The 17,794-nt window shown below is 41.9% G+C and overlaps 1 protein-coding gene across 2 annotated transcripts in view; it reads right to left on the bottom strand.

Moving 5' to 3' along the window:
• Positions 1-17,794, bottom strand: part of LOC147305288 (plexin-A1-like) — a 317,652-nt gene that overhangs the window by 170,448 nt on the left and 129,410 nt on the right. The window lies entirely within an intron of this gene.

Genomic DNA, 17,794 nt, shown 5'->3' with positions numbered 1-17,794 from the left:
GTACGTATGCGTCTGTCTGTGTGTGCGTGTCTGTGTGTGTCTGACCCTGGCTGGAGGGCATTCAACATATCACAGCACACCTGCTGACTAAACAGTCTACGTCTAGGTCTCTCTCGCGCTCTCTCTCCCACACACACACACACACACACACACACGAGTGTGCACACAGCTTGGTAGAGTCACATAAGCGAAACAGGTTACTCGGAGTGAAATTAATCATCGTTCTTTTGTCGCACCACTGCTCTCACAACAGGAGTCCGGGCCCCAGGTGACACACACACACGTGCACGCACACACAGCCACACACACAAAGAGTGACAGCCAGACAGCTGGTTGGTGACAGCATGCCACTATGAAGCTGTTTTGCTAACAGCTAACATTAGTTGGCTCTGGTTAAAAGAGAACAAGCAGTGCCGAGGTGCGGTCAAGAGAACGTACAGTACACACCGAGCGTCTTGATTTCAGTCCAATACACAATTTTTTTAATGATTTTTTAAAAAAAATATTAATGTACTGTCAAATCACTTTAAATTAGAACAAAGGCCAAATGATCACGCGTAACTTTAAATTGTGGCTGGATAAAAAGTTTTGGAGGCCGATCATGCTTCCTTGAACACTAGCAAGAACAGAAACGTTTGTTGCTTCAAAATAACGGACACACGTTTTTCTCTCTTTTGATGCTTTCAACTTTGGAGAAAACTCCCCGAAAAATCTCAGAGAAGATTATTTTAAATGCCTTTTAATGGATTCCTTTAAAATGGTGAAGAGCCCCCTTAAACCTCTGTCTGCTTTCTCTTGTTTCATCTTTAAAGCCCAGGCATTTCCAAAAAGTGGCTCAACCCAGACACTCCATCGGCCCTTTTTTTTTTCTAAATGCCCACCGTTTCAGCTAATATTGAACTGAGCATTCTCTTCCTGCCTGTGATAGTTGCATTATTTTAATCCAGATCAAAGGCGAAGCTTCTAAAATTTTAAATCTCTAAATGTAAAATTACTTCTCACTCTAAAAAAAAAGAAAAAAGTGTGTTACAGAAACCAAAAAGTGTGTTAACGTTAACGTTTAACCAGGAAGTGACACTGTTAAGATGCAGAATCTATTTTGGGAGTGTCCTGGGTCCAGATACACTACATGGACAAAAGCATTAGATTAAAAATCTAATTTCCAAGAGAGAGCTGACATCAGTACAATATCTAAATCTGTATATAATACAATACCAGAGACTTTAACCTGTCAGAGACAGACAGAGAATTCCTGGATACCATGTGATGTGTAAAGTTGGGACCCATGGTAAACATTTGCTGAATAACTATTTCCATGTATTAAAGCAGCATATGCAGCACTAAGTGCTTTTGATTGGAGTCCGCTAAGGCATTATGGACAGCCCCATTGAAATCAGTGTCATGAATTGTACTGATATATTACTTCAAGTCAAACTAATACCGTTTGATAATGGAAAAAATCAAACACTCATTTTGTTAAAGGCAGAGAGCAGACGGGCCTGTGTAGGTCAAACTTTGGGACCCTCATGTGTCTTGAAACAAAACACAGGTTGTTTTTTTTTATCAGCTGTGCAGATAGTTTTACTGGGGAAAAAACTTTATAACTGTGGCTAAATTTCTCTATTATGTGTGTATTGTGTGTGTATAGCTATGCTTATGCATAGCTGTGTAGTTTTAACATTTGTTAAAACGTTGCTTGTTCCAGTCATCTGGACAGTTCTAGTTCTAACAGTTCTAGTTAATGCTACACAGCATGTTACACAGACATCTAACCTTCGGGAACTTTTCCATTTAGGGGTCCAATGGCAGACTACAACAGAACAAGAATCAGCTTCATAAGCTCAGAATCTATTAGACTCTAGATATGGCAAAGGTTCTGTTTCTTAGCAGTCTCTCTTTACTTTCTTAGTGTTATTGTAAAGTTCCCATAAAGACCATCTTTATATAGAAAGCACAAAGAGAAAAAACAAATGGTTACAAAGTTGTTTCGCTTGAAAGAAAAGAGAAGAAAAGTAGGTTAGGGACATAAAAGCTGAATTGTTTAATTGAGTAATTAGGAAATCCTGACTGAGATAAGTGAGACTGAAGTAAAATAGTATTTCTAAAAATAGGTACTATACCTGGAAAACCAGATTGGGAAAATTCCGTCTTAATTTGAGACCCAGTTTTTGTAATACGTTCCCTAACCTTCATGTGACAGTTAAGGTTTGTCTGTCAAAATTCACCTTTGTCAATACCGTGATGGCTCCAGAACTCATTAGCTTGGTGACTAAATCCAAAAAAGTGCGATCCATCTCATAAAGAAAGAAAAAAAAAGTTTGGAACAAATGAAATCACGCAACAACTCCAAAATTAGAGCTGATTCGGAGCACCTGACATGTTGGTCCTGCTCTGCGCTGGCACTTGTTTTGAGCAGCGGGGTAGCATTTTCGCTTTAATCTGCCACTATTTGCCAGAAGTTGACAGGGGTGGCTAAGTAAGCAAGACCAATTAGATACTGTCACACTAAAAATTCTCAAAGGTTTTAACCTGACAACAGTTTGAATTATACTGAGTTTACGGTTCCTCCCCAAAAACTTGGCACGGGTTATTAGCACTTATAGCACTGTGAGGATTTATCATGAAGACTGCAGGCCACTGGGAGCGTCAAAATGTCACCATATCCCTTTGACTTACATCCCAGATGGGGATCGCGTGCGATAAAGTGACACTTTATGACCAGGAGACACTAAGAGGAGATGTCTCTTTCCATTCAAGGACCACATAGATAAGAAGACTTTTTTGTCTGCTGTCTTGACTTCATTTTAAACTTCCTCCCTCAATAACATCATCTGCCTGCTCCTGTAGCGAGGCAGAAATAAGCAAATAAATTATAAACCCAACAAAAAAAAAAAGAAATCACCTGTAACTGAACGTAATCTAGCCTCATATTAAGCCTAATTTCTTTAAAATAAGGTCAAGGTCAAGGTCAGATTTATTTATATAGCACATTTCCAACAGCCGATGCTGCACAAAGTGCTTAACAATAACAATAAAATTAAAAACTACAGTGTGATACAATAATAACAATAGAAACAATAAAATAGAAGAATTGAAACAATACTAACTAATTCAGATAAATCCAAAATGCTTGGGTCATAATGTGTTAAAAGCCAGAGCGTAAAAGTGTGTCTTTAGTAAAGATTTAAATTGCTCAAGAGTTTGAGCAGATCTAATATTAAAGGGGAGACTATTCCAAAGTCTGGGCCCTGCCACAGAGAAGGATCTATCACCACGAGATTTGAGGTTAGTCCGTGGAATGGACAACAATAGTTTTGAACTAGATCTCGTGGGTTTTCCTGGAGCATAGGCAGAGAGGAGCTCTGACAAGTAGGGGGGGGCTCGGGCGTTGAGTGACTTAAAAACAAAAAGTAAGAGTTTAAATTGGATCCTGTAGGGGACAGGGAGCCAGTGTAAAGAGGCTAAAATTGGGGTTATATGCTCTCTCCGTTTGGTACCGGTTAGCAGGCGAGCAGCAGCATTTTGAACCATCTGAAGGCGATGGATGGTGGCATGATCTAGGCCATAATACAATGAATTGCAGTAGTCCAATCTGCAAGTAAGAAAAAGGTGGACAAGCAGAATAAGTGAACAATTCTGCTAGTGGGGGTCTATAAAAGAGCCCTTAATTCAGGAATGAGTGTCATTATTATGAAACAAGGTGGAATAATGCAAATCACTCAACTGGCATGAAAAAAGACAGCATATTGACTTAGACTGTCAATATGACTCGATTTGCATTGAAATCGCGTGGAATCACCTTGACGATGGCACTTTAAGACAAATTAAGTGACTTGCTAGGACTGTTTTTGGGAGATTTCTCTTCCCTCACCGCTCCCATCCCCTCTGTGCCATGGCACCTCTGGAAGGGCTTCTGACATCACTGGGTCTGGCTGTGGCCGGCTTGTAACGGTGTGCTTTAGACCCACTGCTGAAATGTGGGTAAGACAGACTGTCTCATATGCTTTCTGTATGTGAGTAGAAATGCATTTATACAATGCTAAATATTCATATCATGCCAAATCACAAAAGTAACCTCAGGGTGATTTATACTGTAAGGGAAAGACCCTATAATAATACAGAGAAAGCCAACACTTAGAAAACCCAGTATGAGCAAGCACTTGTCAACAGTGGGAAGGAAAAACTCCCTTTTAACAGTAAACTCCCAGCATCCATCTGGCACGGCTGGATGGAGTTGAACCAGCGTATTCACGTTGCCTGAGTTCCAACAGAAGTGAGTGAACTGAATGCCGTCAGCTTACATACGCCACCTAATGCTGCCTCGAATGCCACTACCCAACAGTTCATACAATAACATGACTTAACAAGTGATATGAGTGGCATCTTCAGTACCTTTTGACTGTCACTAAGGAAACGTTTGGAGTGTAGTTGATACAAAGGATAGCTCCTAGTATTTCTACCCGTCTGGGGATGCCCTCCACATAAGCATGTGAGACTGAGGACTTCAAGGTGAAACCAAGAGCTCGGGTCGATGGAGAGGAGGACGATGAGGCCAGAGAATGCATTCTTGCACCAAATATAACTGCTGGCCCTGAGCTATTGTTTTCACACTCCCACCATAATAGTTTTATCTTGACAGCTCCGAGATGAGGACAAGTGAGGACAAACCTTCATCTCTCCACAGCTCCATCGGTGATGTGTGTTTGTGAGTCTGTATTTGCATCGACGCAGCGTTTCACTTCTGATTTGGCGCCACCGTCCCTCTCGCTCTCTCCTCAGAGCTTTAGAAACAATTGCATTTCTTTTCCTTTTTTTTGTTTCCCTCTGCCTTTCTCTATCCATCTGTCCCTCTCTCATCCCGCGCTCTCTTGTCACACTCCCTCCCTCTCTTTTGCTTCCCCTCCCTTGATGTACCAGCTCAGCTGACACACATGAGCAGCCAAGCAGAACACACCGGTGTATAGCGCAGCCTAGCAGTATGTGTAGGTGCCACTGTGTGTACGTTCGCATATATGCGTGTGTGTGCTGCCCTGCAGTGAGTAGTGAAACTACTGCTAAACTACATCAATTTGTCAAGAGCAGAGGGGTGTGGGCCTTGAGGACCGCTGCTCCACCGTCTGCAAGGTAAACAGACGAGTACGGATTTAAAAGAAAAGTATTTTAAAGCTAAAAATTCCAACTGAAACTACATGTAAACTTTTTTTACGTACACAAAAACACATTTATGTTTCCTTTGGATCAGGCTGACTGGAGCAAACACCAGGAGGATGGGACACTTCATCACTGCCATTCCTTCAGTGTGTGTGTGCATATGTTGACTTTGACAAAGAGCGGTCAAGACCTCACTGTTGACGGTGTGTTTTATGTGCGTTGGAGTGCGTGTGTAAACAGAAGCCCCACCTCGAGAAAGCGACGCCTCATTATCAAAGGGGGAGTGCGTATAAATTATCAGCTTCTGGCCCCGATTGAACTAAATAAAGAAAACAATGTCACAGCGCGGTCACGGGGCGAACGTCTACTGAACAAATGATAAATGTCTCTCTCGTTCTGTTTGCTCTCCTCTTCTGGCCTGTTGCCACGGCGATTAATTCTGGGATGCGCACACACGGAAAAAAGAGAGTGAGAGAAAGAAGGAGAGATGGGAATGACACATTTTGGACGGCATTGCTTCAAAAGCATCACGCTTATCGCAGCTACACACAGACTGTGTGCGATTAATCCAATACCCCCCGAGCACTGTCTCACACACAAACACACACGTACATGAATTCCCATGCAGCCACACCCAAAGTTGCAGGTGAGTGTACGTGAAGGTGTGTGTCTGTTCGGAATTTTTAAAGGGGGTTCCTTGTGAGGTGACGGTGCATTAAGAAGAAGCAATTAAAGTGAAAGAAGAGGCGTGAATTATTAATTTGTGCCGGTAAGATAATAAAAAATGCAGGACAATATTCAAAAACAAAGTGACCTTCTTTCCTACTCTGTAATCCATCTCTGACACAGCAGCTTTCACACTCAGTTTTGATACAAAGCTTTCCCTCCTATCTCCCTTCCCCCCGTCCTCATCTTCTCCCTTCCTCACTCGGAGTGACAGCGAATCATCAAACTTACTTTAGCTGGCCTTAAATAGGATAAGAGGTGTAGGAAACCAGCAGTGACACACAGATCACCAGTGATCACATCTGCTGTCGCTGGGAAAACTGGCTTAATGAGACTTGTAAGCGCTGGCAGAATCATTTTGGAGAAGTTCTCTGATATGCTGCAAGATTTTCTTCCCCCCTGTGGCTTTTAGGTCCTGGACACAGACTGTATATAAAAGAAGAAATACGTCCCTGGTGTGTTTAGCCTCTCAATTGCTAGGTTCAATTTTTATTCATCATACTGCAATGTTCTTTTGTAAACTACAGAAGCATTTAGAGTAAAACAGACCTTCCACCTCAGCTGGAAGAAAACCTGCTGCCAAACACTTCCTGCATAACACAGTACAGCAAAGAGAGTTACAGTCCTGGGATTTGATGTTGTGGAAGTTGGAAGTTATCACTTTCTAACAACTGTAATGCACTGAGTATTATTTTAAAAATGTAAAAATGCACTGAGTAATGCACTCAAGTGTTGTGATAATATCATAGGTGGCTGGTGATTCCCACCTCTACAGATTCAATGCATTTGATGGTTACTGGCATATCCACATGCCTAGCATGAGTTTATGCTTTTCTGTTATTAACGATTGGTCACAGTCTACATACAGCCAACACCTTTACCTGGCCCATGCCCCGCCCCCTTGAGATGACCCTTGTGGCATCATCAAGGTTAATGACTTATGAGGTCTGTCGCTGCAACACACTCTCACTCCCGAGGCGTAATATTTTACGCTAGGTGACAAATCGTCAACATGTCACGCTTCCGGGCACCCAACACATTCCCAAATGACGAGATCGGAAAAAGGAGGAAACATGAGAACCGTTTGGAATCAATACACATGTTTGTTCATTTTCCTCAAATTGCTTTGGAAAACACTATTTAAAGTCGTTAAAGTGCTGGTTAAGGATAGGGATAAGGTTATGGTTAGGGCTGGAATACATGGCTGGAATGTGTTTTACCACGGGACCCTCATTCCACTGTATTTAACCCATGGCCCGGTGAGTACCATGAGAACACCGAAGGTCGCCTTTGGTGTTCCTCAGGAACGCCGCGGGACGTGACAAATCGTCAGGATGTTACGGCTTGGGAGTGAGATCAGGGTCACAGGACATCTAGAACTCTCCATAGGCTTAAAGTAGTGGAATTATGCCACAGTTTGTTCATCACAGTTCGTTTTATCACATTTAGCAAACTTAAAATAAGATAAATCAAAGTCATTTTGAAAAAGCAAAAACACAAAGAAAGCGAACAGTTAGCTGCACATGAAGACAGCTTAACTTTCATCAGTGAACTCAAACAAAAGCTCCTCACTAACGAAGAGATGCTGTAGCTAGCGAGCTTTGTTTGAGACAGATAGTGTCTGTGAGGGTTACAGAATGATTTCATTGCTATGTTCTTCCTGTTTCCCTGCATTTCATCCCCCCTCTTTCCCCACTTTCTTGTCTTGGGAGCAGAGAAGAGAAGTGGACAGTCAGATTAATGACCTCGGCCTCTAACACACTCAGTCTTCCTCTTTATGTCTATCTGCTGCTGTGCGAGAGCCTCATGACTGCACTGGGAAGAGACACATGGGAGAGAAGCTCTGGCAAAGGAACAGCGGCGCTCATATTTCTGGGCTGTCTGTTCTCCTGCCGCGCTGTCATTTATCTCCAATTTTGCATATTTGTTGCAGCTGTTGACATGAAAAGTAAAAGTCACTTCCTCCGGCAAACAGGCAGAAAGTCAGCTCACTAAAGGAGCTTTAGCGCGTTAGCGCAGGTGGCAAATGTGCACGTCGACGCTTGCGCGCCTTCCCCGTGTCTGCGCATCTGTCTGCGCTTGTGTCTGCTTGTGTGTGCGCGCGTGTCTGTCGCCCTGCTCGGATCTGTAATTACAAAGGAGAGACGATAAGCCACTTTTTTCCTCTCCTGTGGGAGCTCACAGCTAATTATAGAGCCAGCGGTGCTTCAAATTGCCATTTAAAACAGCCATACGGTGGGAGACAATAACACGCACCCACGGTGGTGTCTGCATGGAGGTATCTCAGAAGAAGAGATAGCAGTACTGGCAGTGTTGGTGGGAAGGAAAAAAAAGAAAGAAAAAGCACCCCACAGCCCTGCTGGGAAGGAAAAGACTGATTCCCTGAACGGGAAGCCATTTTTTAGCAGCTAAGAAGTCTGTGAATTTTACAGTAAAAAGCAGCTGTAGGGGCAGATTAGGAAGAGTGATTCAGGTTGATTTGAAGGGGTCAACGAGCAGGATAAGCCCATAAAGTCAAGATCATTTAACAGGCATGTGTCTTTCTTGCATTTTATTGTTTTCTTTTATTCATTTAATACCTGTGAACAGCTCCAAAGCCTCCATAACCAAACACACTGATTTCCACTTTAAACCATACAGCACTGTGCCAAGAGAAACCCCTAGCCACTCAGCTGAGGAAGAGTCCGAAACAGACCAAATTCTAGGCTTTAGTCAATATAAAAACTAGTATGAAAAAAAAACACGAGAGAAAAGAAAGGAAAGATAGAAAAGAGAAAGAAGAAAGATGCTGAGAGTTGCAGTTGAGAAAAATGGAGAGAGGGAAAGAGAGAACGAGGAAAGCTAGAGAAAGGACAAGGAGGGATTTTGTGGTCTGCGGTGGAATGCGCTTTGAGGAAACGAACACTGCCAATACACACATGCACACACACGTGCACACAAATGAAACAATCTCTCTTTGCCTGTGGCCGTCCTCTTCACACACACACACAGGAATCCCATCATACCCTCTCTTGCTCTTTCTCACCCACATAAACAGTGAAGCCACAAAAAATTAAGAGACCTTGCAAAAATACGTGTGCTGTACATTCCTTATAAGCATGTGCATAGCACGGAGTAATTTGTGTGCATATTCCAATTACTTGGGCTCATGTACACACACACAGACTTGTGAATACACTCTACTTTGCTCCTGCATGTGCGGCGCACACGCACAGATGGATAATATACCTGCAGGTGGTACTGTAGCAGGATAAGATGAGAAACCACTAATGAGTCATCATTCAATTTGTGTTCATTATGAACACTATTAAAAGTGTGTGTGTGTGTGTGTGTGTGTGTGTGTGTGTGTGTGTGTGTGTGTGTGTGTGTGTGTGTGTGTGTGTGTGTGTGTGTGTAATGGGAGAGCAGATGCATTTGCTCTGTACATATACAGTATCTATATGAGATCACGGCTTCCTGTGGACCCGGGTGTGCATATGTGAAATCTTTATTGGCATCTTCTCTGACAACACTCCCTTGGGTTTACACAAAGCATAACTCATGTGTCAATTAATTATCAGCTCGTGTGAATGTGAGCTAGGGTTACAGTCCATCAGCATAATGAGTGTAAGAAGAGCTGTAACCAGACACCGGTCCTATCTGTAACTAACACCAGGTTAGACACAGGCAGATATCAGTGGCAGATGCACTGGGTCTGCTATCCACTACGTGTTTGCAGTGACTGACATAAAGAATTATGGAAACTCGCCCAAAAACACACAATTTTGTCTTCAAACAAATGTTGCTCAAGGTTTTGTCCTTTTTTTCTTCTTCTTCTTTCAGCCGCTCCCTTTGGGGGTTGCCACATGTGGATCATCCCCCGTTTCCCCCTAACCCAGCCGCCAGAAATCAGAGTATTTTCCAATCCATAGCTTGTCTGTGACTATGTCCTGGAGGACTTCCAAGCAATATAAAAGTAATACACAAGCAGTAACTGCTATGGTGAAAGATGAATCCAACAGTGAAACTCCAAAAGCTAAAGTTTCTCCACTGCCCGCATGACACAGGCTCCAATTTAAAAATGCCTAACGTCAGCGATGCAATGAACATGTTTACCTCGTAATACAAATAAACAAAACCCCTTTGGCTCCACGGCTAATGTCCCCTTTCATAATAACTATACACACCTCATCTCTTTGGATTTTTTTAAGGCTCAAACCTGCGGACTTAAAGTAGTTGCTGGCTAATCTAGTTCATTAGCCTTATCTGACAACCTAGTAATTTAGTCTTTTGCCCAAATATGGTCATAACTTTTGTGTGACACTGTACTAACCCTGGATACAAATCAGTGAGAGTTACATAAGATGAAACTTATCCCATCCCTGTAACCAAAGACCCAATCAACAGCTTTGCTAGAAGACATACGAACCAAAAAAGAACTCAAAGGACTTATTTAGGCCTTTCTAACCAAACATTTAGGCTTTTAAAACAAGATTTGACTGCTAATATAAGGTACTGTATCATCTCACAATTCATTTAGATACATGCAACAAAATATCTCTTTTATTAGTTTATTTTGTGAGACTTTTTTTGTAGAACAACTTGCATTTATAGGTTTTATGAAATTTTACGAAATTTAAAGTATGCATAAAAAATGGATGAAAGCCCATCAACTGTCTTAACTTTTAACTTCATGAATTAGCTGCCAATGGAAATCCAGTTAGACATTGTACTCAACATTACTCTGATGACCAAAGTCGGTAGACCTTGGTTCTCTTCTGACTGAATGAATGTAAAAAAGTTCATGACAATCCAAAGTTAAGGTTCTTAAAGCATTTCAGTCTGGACTAAAGTGGCCAACCAACCAATAAACTGACCCTTCCACCCACAGAACTGTGATGCTTAAAATCACCTGAGTAATCAGTCTGTCCAACCAAATATGTCGCCCAAAAGCCTAAAACGGGTTCACAAGACTACACAGTCACACGCTTCCATCACCATACACAAGGAGAGCTTTTCCCATGACCGGTAATCTCGTTACAGTGCCTGGCAGTAACATGTACACATACCTGCCACAGCCCACTGAACTTTCCGACTCCTCGCCCTCATGTTTCACGGCTGCTAGTTATACTATTAAATTAAGCAACAACTCACAGGCTTTCCATCTCCATCTTACATAACGATTAAAACTTTTATGGACCGAGACAACAAACAGGACGGCAAGCCACAACAAAAGAGTTCTGAAGTGTAAAACCACACTAAACCCCAAGTGCCACTTTTAAGAGTGCAGAACAGTGTTTACTAACCTTTAACAACCTTTCCAAGATGATAAAGATTTTTACGATGTGAATTCATAGCGAACATTATAGTGAGCAGCATCAAAGTGAAAGAAGTTATTGTAGGATGGGATTTGTTTCAGGGCCAAATATAAACCAATGGGTTTGTGCAAATGTAATTGATTTTTGTTTATATAGCTGATTATGCCTTTAGGTCGTGCCTTAGTTTATTCACCTTTTTATGAACCACAGCATCTCTGCAGATAATGTGTGGCTGTAAATTTCAGCTCTTGTGCCACACGACTAGAGGCTATGAAAGGTCTCATCCTTCCCATTATCGCTCAAACTGTATTTATGGATATAGGCTTTTGCTTCTATAGACGGCTCAGTTGAGAGCTGGTGGTTAAAGCAAAAGCCACAAACAGCCACCCAGTGTACACCCATTACAAAACCAACTCTACCAAACCACATCATCTATCTAGCTAGCTAGCTAGCTAGCTATCCTCCCCCCTCCCAATGACAACCTGTCATTGTACTTTTTTAGTGTACTGCTCATCTATCCTTGGTTACAGCTCTCTGTGTCTCTTCTTACCTCTGTTTGTCTTTGGATGGAAAGGCAACTAAATAGCTTTAAAAGCAGAGATGTGGTTCTGAAAGACAAAACGATGTAATGATGAGAGAAGAATAAGGAGAAACGTGAGATGTGTGTAACCAAGAGTTTGGAGTATCTTCTGTCAATCAACCAATATATTTCTAGCCACCAATTACGGAGGTGGCGACAGCACCAATTTGATCTTCCATTATGTACTAATGAGATCTGGATGAATAAATGGATGATGGCATGAGGCAAAAGAGGAAGGAGAGACGGGTTTTTTTTACTGTAATATCTGCACAGGAACAAAAACTGAATTATTATTAGCAGTAATAATGTTTATAGCATAACTGATACAGGATCTTTATGACCAATACAGATGCAGATGCGAGGCTCCTGACTACGGTAGACATAATGCTCCGACAATCCATCAAGCGGTGCGGCTTTGTAGCTTAGCAAAGTCGTACTAAAACATTTTCTGACAGATTTTTAGCGCCGTGTACCACATGGAATCAGTTCAAGGTCAGTAGGCACAACCAGAATTCATACATAAGGCGCACTGTCGATTTTTGAGAAAATTAAAGAATTTTAAGCACGTCTTATAATGCGAAAAAATACGGTATGTATTGCCAACAGGCAATTTGCAGAGCGCCCTCTGGTGGACAAACATGATCAACTCCCATCTTTTCTTTATGTTTTACATTTTCATTTATCAGGCATTATAATACACATACCTGAATGATCAGCAAACAGCTGATATCAGTCAGGCTCTAGTAAACATGTCAGTAGAGAAGCTGAAATACTTTATTACTATTAGATATTAACAGAGAGTGTATGCTTGCTTTCTGAAGGGAAGTTAAGTGAATGGAACAAAAGAGAATCAAATCAGAAAAAAGCCAGGGTGCTGTCTGCATCATGCCTGCTGACAGAGCACTATCCCGGGGCTGATCTCCCGTCACACCCCCAAACCTCTAATTCCTTTTCAGTTCTGGGTTGGGAATAAAAAGGTGTCACTTCAAATGTTGTAGAAAATGCTGTAGAAATGACAGCATCATCATTTGAATGTGACCTAAGGGCCCAACCGGCAGTACGAGAGCGTTAGGTTGTGTGGGGGGTGCGGGGCAGAAAACTGTCAGCCTCAAATGTGGGGTCTGTCAATAGTCATTTGTGTGCTCGTGGGAGTACATTTGTGTTTTCAAGGAGACAAGTTTCTCTGTTTGTGTAAACTGCAGAACTGCAGCCAGCAATAAAAAAAAAGCGCCTTTAAAACTACTTTGACAGGTTTAACCTCACTTTGAACCAAAAGAAAAACTTCAAGTCAAACTCGAGTATAGCTCCGTCAGATGGCTCACCGTTGAAATGAGTGATTTTTTTTTTTTTACAGCAGGGGAATATCTTCTGAGCACATCACTCCCTCCCTATACATTATAAATTTAGGGAGTGATGAGTAAATATCCCCAGGGAAGGGCAGCAATGGCACTGTTACAGGGAGGCATGGGAAATTATGCAGTGTAAATACAGTGCCAAATAGTGAATTGGTATATTATATGAGGATGGTAAGGTATGCTATGTGTGAAAGACACAATGCAGCATGAGTTGACTGCTTGAACTAGATCCAGTGTGTTTTACCAGTAACCGTATGAGGTCTAAGTCATTGTTAGTGATGACCCTGACTCTAGCTCCAAACACTAAACATATCCCTATGTTTTAGAGTCAATGAAAAAGGATTTCTGCAGATACAAGGTTAAGGTCATTACTGAAGGTGATAAAAAGGAAGGTCTTCCTTCCCCCCTGTACCAAGTGCTTGCTCATAGGGGGATCGTACTCTTGTTAAAGAGGCTTTACAATTCTTGAGATAATAGTTATTGTAATTTGGTATTAACCAGTATCCTTGTGCACTGTAACTAGCAGTATAAGTCAAATATATGTTTGGCTCATTCCATCTATCCACTTCAATCAAATATTCTGCTTTTTTCGTTAATACTATGTGTTCAATCTGCTCCTAGCATCAGTATCTAATGCTGACGTCTGTTTTGCTGCTTTCTGTCAGCTCATGCTCCTAAACAGGCAGGTACAGGCCAGATAAAGGATGCAGACAGAGGATGTGTAGGTGTCTCTGTTTACACTGCATTGGCTGTTTGCATACATGCTAGTGTAACAATATGTCTGTCAATATGCGCTACCCAGGTGGTCCTTTGCTGACAATACCCAGACGGCAGCTTTTAAATCATGTGGACTTGTATAGGACTTCGGAATGAGAAAATTAAAATGAAGCATTGTTTCTCTGTTTGATTTCTGACCATGCTCTCAACTGGCTGTGGAACTGTATATGCTTCAAAAGGACGGTTTGTAGTTGTTTCTTTCGGGTCCTTGAGACTAAAGACACTGGGGCACAATGACGACAATTTAGTGCTTAGATTACTGTGCAAATACAGCGCAGTACAGACATTCTCCCCACTGCTATCTGATCAGAAGCTCCACATGTGCTTATTGTTTGGAACAAACCACAGACCCTTCAGATTTACTGGAATTTGGGGATCTTTTTTCAACATTGTATAAGTTATGTGCATAATCTTTAATTTCAATATGAAGCAAGTGCGTAACTGGTTCTGAAAAGCGGTCACATGTGTTTGAATCTATGCATGGTTATACAGGGAGAACAACACATTTGTTAAACACTGTGCATGCCTATGGTAACTGTGGTTAAATGCCAATCCAGGTCAGAGGGCTCTAATCCTTCCATCCTGCCAATATTTCTTCTTCACCAGATCTTTTATTTTTCTGGCTCTCATTTTGTCTGTGTGCACGTTCCTACTGCAAGAGTGAAATTGGCAAAAAGAAACAAAGAACAGAAAAAAAGAATTCAGTGTGTGAATGAGGGAAGTTTTGCCCTATGGAGACAGGAAGTTAAGCGCCAGCAGAGCTGAACGGAGATACAGAAAGCGCGGGCAGAAGACAGAGTGAGGAGAGATGGAAGCGACCCAGTGGAAACCATGATGTCATGATTGGTGAGGTGCGACCATCCTGCAGTCACATTGGCACCACATGGACACTAGTGGAAACACACACACTTCTCTGTCTCTAACCGATCACAGCTGCTGCTAGAAACAATGCAGCCATTGTCATACTTTAACTTCTTTATGTGCTTACACACACACACACACAGAGCGGATCAGTACTGAAACATTCTGATACTTCAAATCCTTCCAAATTGTGATGCTCGTTGGCAAAACCATTGAAAGCTCCGGTGAGTAAAATACTTTTGGAAAAGTGGAAAAGATCTACATCTTACATCACCTGAACATAGCGCTGTCATAAACTGGTTTAATGCTGTAATGATGTGATCTTCTGGACAGATTTACAGGTCAAAATACTACAAAGGATTAATTTTCTTTGTATGCAACACATTAACTAAAAGCCTGAGTCAGGTTTCAGCGCACTTTTTCCATTCTATTATTAATCCTGCAGAAATACTACGCATGCTGATTAAAGCCAAAACTGGCGGCTCTGAATGAGGTATTTTCTCAGCCCCGTGGGAGAAGAGAGAAAACAAGCTATGTGGGTGGGAAGACTAAACACGAGCTAACGGGCTGACGCTCGTAACTAAAGAAGGACAAGTTAACTCATTAAAGATCAATTATGGAGAGGGGGTGGATGAAAAGCGAAGGAGAAATGAGGAGGATTACGGGAGTGGGGGGCTGGAAAAGTGGTGGAAAACATTCTGCAAGCGTCTCTGGTGAAAAGAGAAACAACTTGTATCAATTTGGTTAGCCATGCAAGCTGCAAAAGCATGAGTACTATTAGAAGACCGCATGAAGGATTGTCATAACCACATGATCTTTATCACATGAATTTCCTCAGCTGCTGAAGTCCGCTTCGGCACGGGCTTTAATGCGCTTCCAAGTTCACCATCCTCACATTCTCAGAAATGCTGTTTTGCAACAAGCATCATTTGTAAATGGTGGTTTCGTGTAAAATGCCGCTTCGTTAGAGAACAATGGCGGTCACGGCTAAAAAGAAACCGACAACGGGATTCCCGTATCAAAACCATACGTTTTGTCGAGGCACCCGACCGCAGGTTCGCCCAACACGCCGTGACTCCCCCCATCCTCTTTAGATCTGATTTTAATGCTTGTTAGTGCACATGGTCTTTTGTTACCCTGCAAAAGAGAACCACATGCGCATTTGTGTATCGGGGCCGTGGGGGGCAAAGTATCTGATGGACCCGAACTTTAGCACATTTTGTTAAAAGCATGAATTCCCTGAGAATTAAATAAAAGCAGCCGAGGGGAAGAGCAAGCCATTTGCATCAAAATTGCTTTTGTGTTAAAAGCATATTCTCATTTTCTAATATGCTGTGTCAATGAGGAGTCTGTCAGATGTTTGCATCAGTGTGCATTTTTTAGTGGGAGTTAACAGATGCGGCTTCTTTTTTTATTCTGGCTGCAAAGAGGAGAGAAAAAACCCAAATACACTGAAATTTGCATCACATTTGCCTTTCATTAAAGCTCTTAATGTTTCTGTATTTCTCTAATAAAATGGCCTGTTTTGATAAAACCGAGCCCTACATCAATTAGATGCTACTTAACTCGACGCCTGCTGTAAAGTTGCGTTTATGGAGATTGATGCAGGTTTTAAAAGTCTGGTAAACTCTGCTGTGCGGAGTGAAAGGTGTGTAAACAGGTCACGGATCAGTGGTGCTCTCGCAGCAACACATGCTCATTAAGACGGCTGACAGAGAAAAAGACAGCAGACCGGAAACATGTACTGACCCTCAATCTGGAGAAACAAATGAAATCCAGCATGATGAGCAGCCTGAGGAAGAGAAACTCTTTTTGAAATTACAGACAAAAATGAAACGGTAGCATAGCCCGCTGCTATGTTTAGATGGAAGGTCCGTAACATCCCAGTGACCCATTTTCACTCCCTACTCGTCGCAGACTGATGTTTGTCACCAACAGTCCTGTGCAAAATCTTGACTCATCTCTCATTTCTTTATATTTTGCTAGAAGAATGATGCAGTGATTCAGTCACACATATGCAAGAAAAATATATGCATATAAGCCAATAAGTCTTTATGAGGCCAATCTATGACTGACCGTGTTCCATTGTGTGTTGTCCCATCCAGCTGCAGGTTTACTATTTTATTGGCAGTCATGCTGAAAATGAAGTTGTTGCCAATCAGATGCTTTGTATTGCAAAGAGCATAGAAAAAATATGCTTGTTCAAATGGGTGTGAATGGGTGAATGATGCAAGTTGTGTAAAGCACCTTGAGTGCTCAGATAGCGTGGCCCCAAAAATGACACGTTTTACAGATGGTTGTAGACACCATCCTCTGTACAGACTCATTAGAACATATTAATCCAATTCATTTCAAGTTTATTTATATAGCGCCAAATTACAACAACACTCAGAGGTCAGTCCAGTTCTTGTGTGATTTGGCATGCCTCAGCATTTTCTGTTTTCCTTCCTTGAGAATGTCTTCTTGACAGCCACCCATCCACTGAGATCATTTCTGATGAGACTTTAGTGAACAACAGACGGATCGGCTGAAGGGCCAGATGCATCTCTCAGGTGTTGTGTCAGGTTGTTGCTGGATTTCTTTTCCCTATTTCCTAAAAACATGACTTTCAGATACAGTAGAGAGTTAGAGAGCTGCCACTTCTTCTATTGTCCTCCACTTGTGGTCCAGTTTCCTCAGTTTTTTAAGGACACACTGCACACCACGCCGAGATATGTCAAATTCTTTGGGCTAATTGCCTTTTGGCAATCATCTTGTTGGCGTAAACATGCAATTTTACGCCTGACAAAACTGGTTCTTTGCTAATGGGGAGGCACATCGCTAAAGTTTTATAAAGCACTTTGAGTGCTCAGGTTGAGTAGAAAAGCATTATATAAGAGGCAGTCAATCTTCCATTGACTTCCATTGATACTGTTTCATCCAGTGTTGTAAATGGAAAACCTCTGGATTGAAGATGAATGAAAAAACATCCAATGTCCAAAGATAAACTTTGGCAGGCCTTTAGAAAGCCTGGAGAACTATTGCTCAAGAGCACCGTTCAAGACTTT

This window comes from Aulonocara sp. 'chitande type north' Nkhata Bay, linkage group LG20 (assembly GCF_057382095.1).
Source record: "Aulonocara sp. 'chitande type north' Nkhata Bay isolate Kocher_YH1m ecotype deep benthic linkage group LG20, A_spYH_male_GT1.1, whole genome shotgun sequence".
NCBI classification, from domain to species: domain Eukaryota; kingdom Metazoa; phylum Chordata; class Actinopteri; order Cichliformes; family Cichlidae; genus Aulonocara; species Aulonocara sp. 'chitande type north' Nkhata Bay.
The sequence above is the reverse complement of the archived record's forward strand: the minus strand, read 5'-3'. Positions and strand labels throughout refer to the sequence as shown.